Source organism: Neopelma chrysocephalum, unplaced genomic scaffold (assembly GCF_003984885.1).
Source record: "Neopelma chrysocephalum unplaced genomic scaffold, ASM398488v2 Primary Assembly neopelma1_86, whole genome shotgun sequence".
Lineage (NCBI taxonomy): Eukaryota > Metazoa > Chordata > Aves > Passeriformes > Pipridae > Neopelma > Neopelma chrysocephalum.
Window position 1 is genome coordinate 751,093 of NW_020897748.1, and position 9,281 is coordinate 760,373.

Genomic DNA, 9,281 nt, shown 5'->3' on the forward strand with positions numbered 1-9,281 from the left:
CAGCTCGGCTGGAATACATGACCTACCCGAAAAACTGATGGGCATTTTCTCAAGAACAGCATAAATTCAAAGACTTTCTCATATTTCACAGGCTAAGAACTTTGGATCACCACACATTATTTTCCAATGGAAATCTGCTGCTAAGTTTTGCTTCTTTTTAATTTTATTTTAGCCTCCTTTATTTTACTTTGTATATCCAGGTGAGAGACAACCACTGCAAAATGAGAACCTGTCACTTCTTGCCAGCGTCTAATGTTGCACAGAGTAAAAGAACAGCAGGCTGAGGAAATACTGAGAGATTTCCCACTGAAGTTTTCTTAGTAACTTGGATAAACAGAGTTGTGGAAGAGGAGAAAAGAATGTAGCAATGAAAAGGGGTAAAAGTATATCTGAGGGTGCAGGCCTCTCAAATCATCCCAGGACTTCCATCCACTGACTAGAAACAGTGGTAAAAGACGGAGCACAACTTCCACAGAGATGAAGTTAAAAAGAGTGGCATGGCATTGATGATGATCAGACAAAGAAAAGAATAAAAAAAAAGAACAAAACCAACAACCAACATGTTGTCTGTCTTTCTGACTCAATGTCTCATTCTGTATGAAGTAGAAAAAGTGAGGAAAAAGGGGGCATGATCAGACTCTGAAGTCCTGGATGGCTTTGTTGTCTACTCATTACTACAATCCAGACAGTCACTTCATTTGCCAGTGATGGAGCTGCCCAGTTTGTATTTGTTATCCCCTGTGCTCCCTGCAAAGCTCCTTCTCGAACACATGGACTTGAAAGGAGAAACAGTAATTTCAGGAAGTCTCCTAACACAGCAGGGTTACATTTGTAATATGGAAGGGTTAAGATTGAAAACCAAAGTAGTTTAATTCTATTTTCAGAAATCAGTACCTAATGCAGGATTATCTTTAATGACAGACATTGAGGTGTCAAAGGACTGTGTCAGGTTTCAGACCTTTTCATAGTTTAAATTCCTGTGTTTAATCAAAGGTTAACAATCACTACTGGTAGTGAAGAGTTACTTCAACGCAGCACTGTTGTGGGTGGCCTACAATAAGTAATACCACATTCAGGCAGCAGTCTCTTACATGCAAATGTATTTCCCATGCATGTCTCTGTGTACGGAAAATACATGTGACAGAATATACAAACTATGTCTCAGTTTGTATAATGCAAAATAATTCTAACTCAAATTATTTCTTGACTGCTGAATAACCTTAGCTGAATAACCTTATTTTTTATTCATGACTCTTCAAAAATTATTTCCGCTGAAACTGGATAAAATGAAACAATAGCAATTACCTTTCTTTAATTCTTGAGTGTCAGAACTCATATAAGCAGAATTCCCTTTTGTTGTGTCAGGCTGCATTTTCCTATTTTTTTCTGGGGAGTACATTACTTACAGAAAAAACAGGAATCAAACTTTTGTGAACTGATTGTTTATTGGTTTGGCAATACTCAGTGAATATTCATAAAGTAGGACATAAAATAGAAATTGATTCATACCCTGCAGTTGAAACTTGTATGCTATTTTTTCCATCTCTAATAACTGACATTGCAAATAATTTCAGTGAAAAGAATAGTATGTCTACAGAATACATAGGTATTTTTTATGTTCATATGGAGCTTTGTACCAAGTTTTGAAAAATATTCCTTCGTATCCCTTATTCCTTGCTATGGTAGTTCTATTGTTGCTCAGTTTGCTTGACGTTAACCTCTAGAATGTTAATAATCTACATTGATTACCTTTCTCCAAAATACTTATTTTGATGAAAGGTATATTTTCATACTTCACAGGATTTGGCCAATTTGAGACCCCTGGTGGCCTAGTGGTTAGCGTGCAGGACTTTCACTGCTGCGACCACGGGTTCAAATCCCGGTCTCCTGGCCTGATGGAGGTCGTTAGCCCTGTGTGGCCATCCATCTATGAGAAGGACACTCTAAACAAACCTACGTCCTGAGGACCTCACCGCCATTGTCCAAGCTTGCTTGGCCCCGGCAGATGAACCTTAGGATTAAAGGGTGGGCTCAGTTCAGCGCAGGCTGTGTCTCACCTAAAAAATCCATTGCGCAGGCTGGAAAGGTAAAAGACCTTTCCCCAAATCTTCGTTCGCGAAGATGGGCCATTATTATAATATTTCTATGATATCATGAAACGTATTACCTTACAAAGGATTGATGACACTTAATCTAGATTTTTTTTTGTAAAGTTTCTAACTCTAAAAAGGAGAATGATGTCATTAACTGACCTACTTAGAAAAAAAAATTAACTAAAAAATCTTTCCACTACAACCAACTATCAAAAATATGCTGATATATTTTACAGAACATGGTTTTTTGCAGATTTGCTATTAAAAAGAAATATTCAGGGAAGGGGGATTTCCTTTTAGAAATATTTGTGGTTCCACTGAAAACCTCAGAATGAAGTGTTTGGGTTTCCAATGTAAGGTCCTCATATTTTGATATGATGACGAAAGAATTCTGCTTTTTTCTAATAGCCCTTTCCACCCCTAAATTTCACCAAGGAAATCGACAATTAAATAAATAAGAATCAATAATTATTAGTTTTCTAAAAATAAAATTGTGGGAAAATTTGTAATTCCTGCCCCTTCCCTCTATATTTTAGGTAATATAAGAACGTGATTAAGTGTCTGAAAGTGTACTCCTATTTAGTTGCTCTGCAATACAAGCATAGCAACTAGTCCAGCTCTTCTAGAAACACAATTGCATCAAGGAAGAAGTGATAAACTGAAAGATAAGCTGAGAAAAGGAAGTATTCCTTACTGTAATCGAGTGTCTTGTACAGAATTTAATGGCAAAACTGAGTATTTTTTGATTACATATCTTTTTTCAGTAACACCTAGAGGAAAAACACTGTTTTCCTCAAGTGTCTCCAAAAATAACACGACTTGAAAGCAATCAAAATTTATGCAAGCCATAAACTGGAAGCCATCTTCCTACCCTTCATCCTGAAGCTCTCAAAATGACATGGCAAACTATGAGAAGTAGCAGGAATTCTCTTCCACTTCCAGGTGATGCAAAAAGTCTTTCTTGCTGTATATCTCCTTTTGCTTTTGCCTCTGGCTTGATTCCAAACACATCTTCAATCAAGAAGCCCACATGGAAATTAATTTTTTCATAATTAGGAAAGCACAGCATTCACTATAGCCTCCTGAAAATCTGCCCCTTCATTCAATGAAAAAAGAAGGAGACTCATTGAAAAAAAAAAATCTGGTGTTCTGTGCTGTCTTGACAGTACACTGAATTTCTCATCATTTTTGGTCAAATATAAGCTCAGCTCTTGAATGGGTTAATAAAACAGCATGGAATCTGCTGGGCACCGAAAGTTATGTAAATGGACTGCACAGCTAAGCCAGCTTCTCAAGGTGCTGGATACTCAAGGATGTTAAGAAAAGGGAAAACCTGCATCTGCTCTGTGTTTATAGACAGGCATAAAATGATTATTGCAAGACTTGTAGACAATATGATCCAATGTGGATACAAACCTCTGGAGTATCCAAGGAATTCATTTTAGTTTTGAGAAGGCTTTGATCCGTCGACATTGACATTTTCTGCTCTAAATAACAATTAAGCCATTAGAGCAGTATGACTGAAGCCAAGTTTTCTGTAGATTCCCACCCCACAGCAATAGATGTCAGATTGTAACAAAGGATAATTCACATAACAAAAGAAATAATCCAAATTTTGCTCATCAAAAAAACCCTAATATAAAATCTAATCCAAAAATGACATCTGCAATTTTAAGCAAAGCAGTGTTATTTGAGTGATTAGATATCATGTTTGACCATAAAGAATTCATGGCCTCTCTGTTCCAAAAGCTGTCTAAACTGTGAATTTATATTAGTGATTTGTCCAATATTTTAGACTGCAGTAGAAGTAATGAAATGTGTCAATAATTTGTTACTTTAGACTCCTTGCCTCAGAAATCTGTTTTCAATTCCGTCTGGACTAACATCTACTTCTAACAAGTTTAGCTATTTCAACATATCCAAGGCCAAAAAAACAAGTCTATGCTAAATCGAAAATCTGGGGAACATTTCAGCAACTCAATTGGAAATAAGAATCATTAGCAGTCACAATTTCAACTCTAAAGCTTAGCAAAATAGCTATTGAACATAGGAGTTTACCCCTAGATTTTGTGTTCTCTTCAGGGAGAGTGAGCTTCAGTGAGATTTCGCAATGACTAAGACTAAGGCAGATGATTATGACAACTTCCACAGCAGCTGCAGCATTCATCTGAAACTTTCACCAAAGCCTTAGGGATAGTGCTGCTCCCATTTGGCACTGCTGGCACACACCAAACCCAGTCTACACCATCAAAAAAGAGAGCAAAAATGTTCCTTGTCTCTCATGGTGACTTGTTTTCCCTAGTAAGACTAAGAGTGATTTAACAGAGATGTCTGGGAGATGATTCATTCAAAGAAGCCCAAAAGTCCGGGAGACAGAGATAGGATTGATTTTCCGGCTGATGTGTTGATTGCAGTCAGAGAAAGAGGATAATCTTCAGTCTTCTCTTTTGTTTCATGCTATAACACAAATTTTATTTTTTTATGTAAAGGCAAGGGAGATTTTGTGACCTGTTGTCCCATGTTCTTTAAGGGATAACAGCAGCCTTAATTTTCTGTTATGAGTAGAGGCTTCACTGCAGGAGTTTAAAATAAATATTGAAGGCAATCATTATTTGTAGATTTTCTTTTTATGTTTTTTTTCATTTCAAACCTGAAAATTTTAGGATATACAGCTTAAAGTCTTCCCATTACATGTGTTTGTCACTCCTAGAGTAATAATCTCTAGTATGTATCTCTATACATAAAGGGTCCTGAACTTTATAGAATAACTTGGGATATATTTATTTTGAGAATTTAGCTATTACTTTAGCTTATTGTAATCCCATATCACTCAAAATAATTTACCCATGATCTGATTTGATTGTTAAAGCTCTTTCCTTAAGATCTGTTGGAAAGCTTTCATTTGACAGCTGTTCATTTTGCTAACTGACTCTTCTGTCTAATCCATGCAGTCTGAGAATTTTATTGTGGTCATGAAATCTCAACAGTCATCCAAGCTGCAAAGTTTACAGGTCCTAAGAAATTCTTCTTGGAACAGTAACTTTGGTATCCTCTGTGTCCTCGCCTAAATCTTTCCTGAATACTTTTCACCACTGGCAGTCAAAAAGAAATCAGTTGATCCCAGTAGGTCAGCTGTAATTTTGTGCACTAAACCAAAACCAAAACCAAAACCAAACCCATTAATCTCAAAGTGATTCTAACCTTATACATACTTACACAAGAGCATTACAAAGAATTGCTAAGCCTGTACTAACTATTGCTCGTGTTCACTAACTAAGCAAACCAAACCAAAGTTCCATTTACTGTAGTGGACTAGAGACACAGAATGCTCTGCTTGTTCTCTCAGCTGACAGAATACAGCTTAAAGAAACTCTAAAATGTTTTCAAGTTCTTTTTCCTTCCTGTTTCTTTTGTGTTTCTCTTGGTCTTAATAATGTAGAACAGGGAGTATTCAGAAGTATTTTTTTTCATTGTGTCCAATCCTACAATATCCAAGGAATCCTAAATGCAAAGTTTAAGTCTGATAATGGTTAAAAAAATATTAATCCAAAAGACTTGAAGAAATAATTTTAATTTCATTAATCAGTTTCACTTGTCCTTGAAACAAAGAACATTAATCCTTATCAGTTTAAAGTTCTAGCATGTTTATATGATCAAAATATCTGAATAACCACAGTGCAAATTCTGTGGTTTTTGTTTGCTACTCTAGCAAATCAACCCGCACCTCTGCAGTAATAATATCCTTCAGGAATTCCAACCAGCTCAAGCATGATCTCCACTTCCTGAGAGCATGTGGCTGTTCTCAGGCTGTCGATTTTTCCAAGGGTATCTTTATTTGATCTCATGATCTCACTTTTGTCCCCTATGAGACTAAATGCATTGATATACAATTTCTAGGTAAATCCCTAGAACACTTTTTTAATAATGGGGTTATGCTAACCATGGCCCAGTCCTTGGAGATCTTGTTTGTACTAAGTAAAATCATAAAAATAGCTGCTTAAGCTTCTCCAATTTCTAACCCCTCTTTCCTTATCAGCTATGGACAAATATTGTTTGGCTTGGTGCCTTGTCAACAATATCATCCCTTGACTCCTTAATAATCTTTCCTATGGTGGTTAATGCATTCTTTAACTTTTTTTTTGATTTCCATAAAACCTGCATGGCTATTTTATCTTTCTCAGCCTTTTGCAGTTAGAACTGCATTTACAGCACAATCATTCTACACCTTTGCTATTCCCTCAGGTTTGCTTTTGAACTTCAGACTGTCCACACCACCAGCCATGTAATTGTAGTTTGTAAAAGAAACTTGATAAATGGAGAATTCTCAAAGAAAATTGATTCCAGCAGAGAGTTCACATAAACTACAGCAGTTCAAAGTGACATACGTTACACTGAAACAAATTTTGTTTTGATGAAAAAGATATATTTTTTGGCTTGATGGCTATTCCTATAGGGATTTAGTTTGTGATTGGAATTATCTGTACAAGCTTAAAAATTTATTTTCCCTCTAAATTATTTACTGAAGATGTCACTGTCACTAAATGTATTTCACATCTAAGCAGGTCCTTTATTTTCTCCCATTTTTATAACTGGTTGAAATCTGCCAGTTTTCTGAGTCTGGTGCTTTATGTCTGACATTGCTTCAGTCTGAAGTACTTGTTGCCTTTTTACTATGATTCTATACTGCTGAGGTGACCCTCAGTGAGGCAGAAATAAGTGTGTTTTGAGAAGATCAAAAAGCCATCCATATTTTATTTTTGTATAGCTTTCACACAATGGAAGAACCTAAACACCAATTAGAGCAGGAACCTGTACCAAAACGGTTCTTTTCCGCAAATACAAAGATATGCACAAGGCAGTATGTGTCTTAATAATTTACAACCTGCCAGCAGAGAACAGATGGATGAGACAAACACATTGAGTTGTAAATATGTCATCTGTTCCCAAGAACTCTCAAAGCTCTAATTGGAGTCAAAAGGCTAAATTTATACTGAGTTTATAACCAATGAAGGGATGAGAAAAGTTCACTAACCATTGTTTTTTCATCAAAATTGAGAGAACAATTTTACCAAATAGATATCACATTGACACAAGTACTGTTATATTGGAATATGAAAGGACTGATTCAACTATGTTTGAAAACTTAAGGAATAACATAAAAATAAATGTGAGTTGTTCTTAATTGTCTCAAAAATCATGCTGTAATCATGCATAGTACTTTGAATCTCTATAGCTGGAAAAACTGTGTGACTGTATTTGCAAATGTATCTCAACTAATGTTTTTCAAAGTTCTTTGTTGAGGTGTGTGGTCAATCTGATACTGGAAGAGGTCAAACCTGTCAGGTTGGCAGCCATTCTGTTTCAAGCAGATGCATTGCTCACATATATTGCCCCAGATGAGGCACAGCACTATTTCACACAGTCCTGCTGGAGCTGAAGCAGCCTCCAGGCCTTTGAAAATCATGCTGGCAAGGGACAGGACTTAGAGCCTCAGATGGGAAAAGGAAACTAAAAGCTGAAAGTCCACAGCAATTTAAATCCCACATGAATTTACACTCAAGTGATGGCAGCTGTCCTGCTCATTGCACTGAAGGCACAGTCAAAGACCTCCAACCCATGAGGTTTGCTGTAAGCAGCTGTGGGTGGTACCTTGCTTGTGGTTTGTGTTCTCTCAGCACAGAAGGGAGTATCCAGCCACACTGACTAAAACATTGCACAGACAGACTTTACAAGAAGTAATCTTTTCTGAGATCAGCAAGCATTGCAAACTTGGGACATAGCATTATTGCTTGGTGAATTATGAGTAAAACATGCAATAATCCCACATGTACTGTTTAGTCCTGTTGCAGAGACTGAAAAATGAGGAGCAATATGATAAAGTTTTATCCTTTAAGAAACCATCTTTTAAATAAAGATTTCTATGTCTGTTTTATCAAGCCTTCTGTGTTGTTTTATTCTTGTCTTTCTTTTGTGCTTTTAACTTTTCATTTTAAACTAATCTGACACTGCAATGGTAGTCTAGCACTTTATGTCATTTCTCATGAAGACTGCAGCCCTTCTCCCTCCTCTGGACAACTGATATTTGCAGCAAAATCAAACTCCTTCCTGTATTCTCTTTTTCTGTAGAAGAACCCCCATGCAGCAGTTAAAGTCTAAGAAAAGGGATAAAAGCAGGTCCAGAATGTAGAGATGATTTCAATGAATATTGATCAGGAACTTTGTTCAGAGGCAACATCTTTTATTTAATGACTGTAGACTTCTCCAAATACATTTTCAAAATGCATATTTTAAACCATTTGAATTTTTAATATTTCCAAAGCTGCTAGCTAAAGATATTTTTACACCATCTGGTGCCGGAAAGACAGAGAACAATCATTCGCTGTTCTACACCATCTATAATTTTAATGAACTATATATTACTTCCTTTATCTCTTGCTTATTAGAGGTTCCTTCCTCATTTCTTGTATAGAAATTGCTCCAAACCTTTAATCACTCTTCTTGTCCTCCTCTTTTTGACCTCCTCTTCCTCTTTCAGCTGCTATCGTATTCTCTTTTTAATGGAAGCGACATAAATGCAGTCAGAATTCAAGATATAAGAGCCTCATAGCATTGTACAGTGGCAGAAGGTTTATCATTCCTGTTTTGTTTTCTTTTCTGTTCCGTTCCAACACCTGATTTGCTTTTCTGGCTACTGTTGAACAATGAGCTGACTAGATAACAAGGTAAACTCTAAGCTTCTCTAATATGGCTCTCTCCCACTCTTGCAAATGCATTAAAAGAATTTCAGATCCAGTCACAGAGCAGATTTTTTCAAATGCTTTTAATCTGAAATTTAAATACAAGTTTGTAAAGCCAGAAAATAAAGTCTGTAACAACATTTTTTTTTCTATTAGAAATAAAATTTATAATCTCTTCTTGTAAGTTATTTCAGATCGATTCTGGAATAATTTTAATAAAAATTTTACTGAAAGCTACTTGCTTTTTAAAATCAAAGTTTCAATTCCATCTCTAAAGAAAAGAGAAAAATCCTACTCCTTTTACCTATGTAAGTAGCTTGTTTAAGGCACTATCTGCACTGACTAACACTGACCTAAACCCAGCATAACAATTGGATTAAGCCAATACTGGTTTGATTGGAGTGGATATAGCTTTGGAGTTAGGTAGCACTTTGGCAAAATTCTTTCAGGA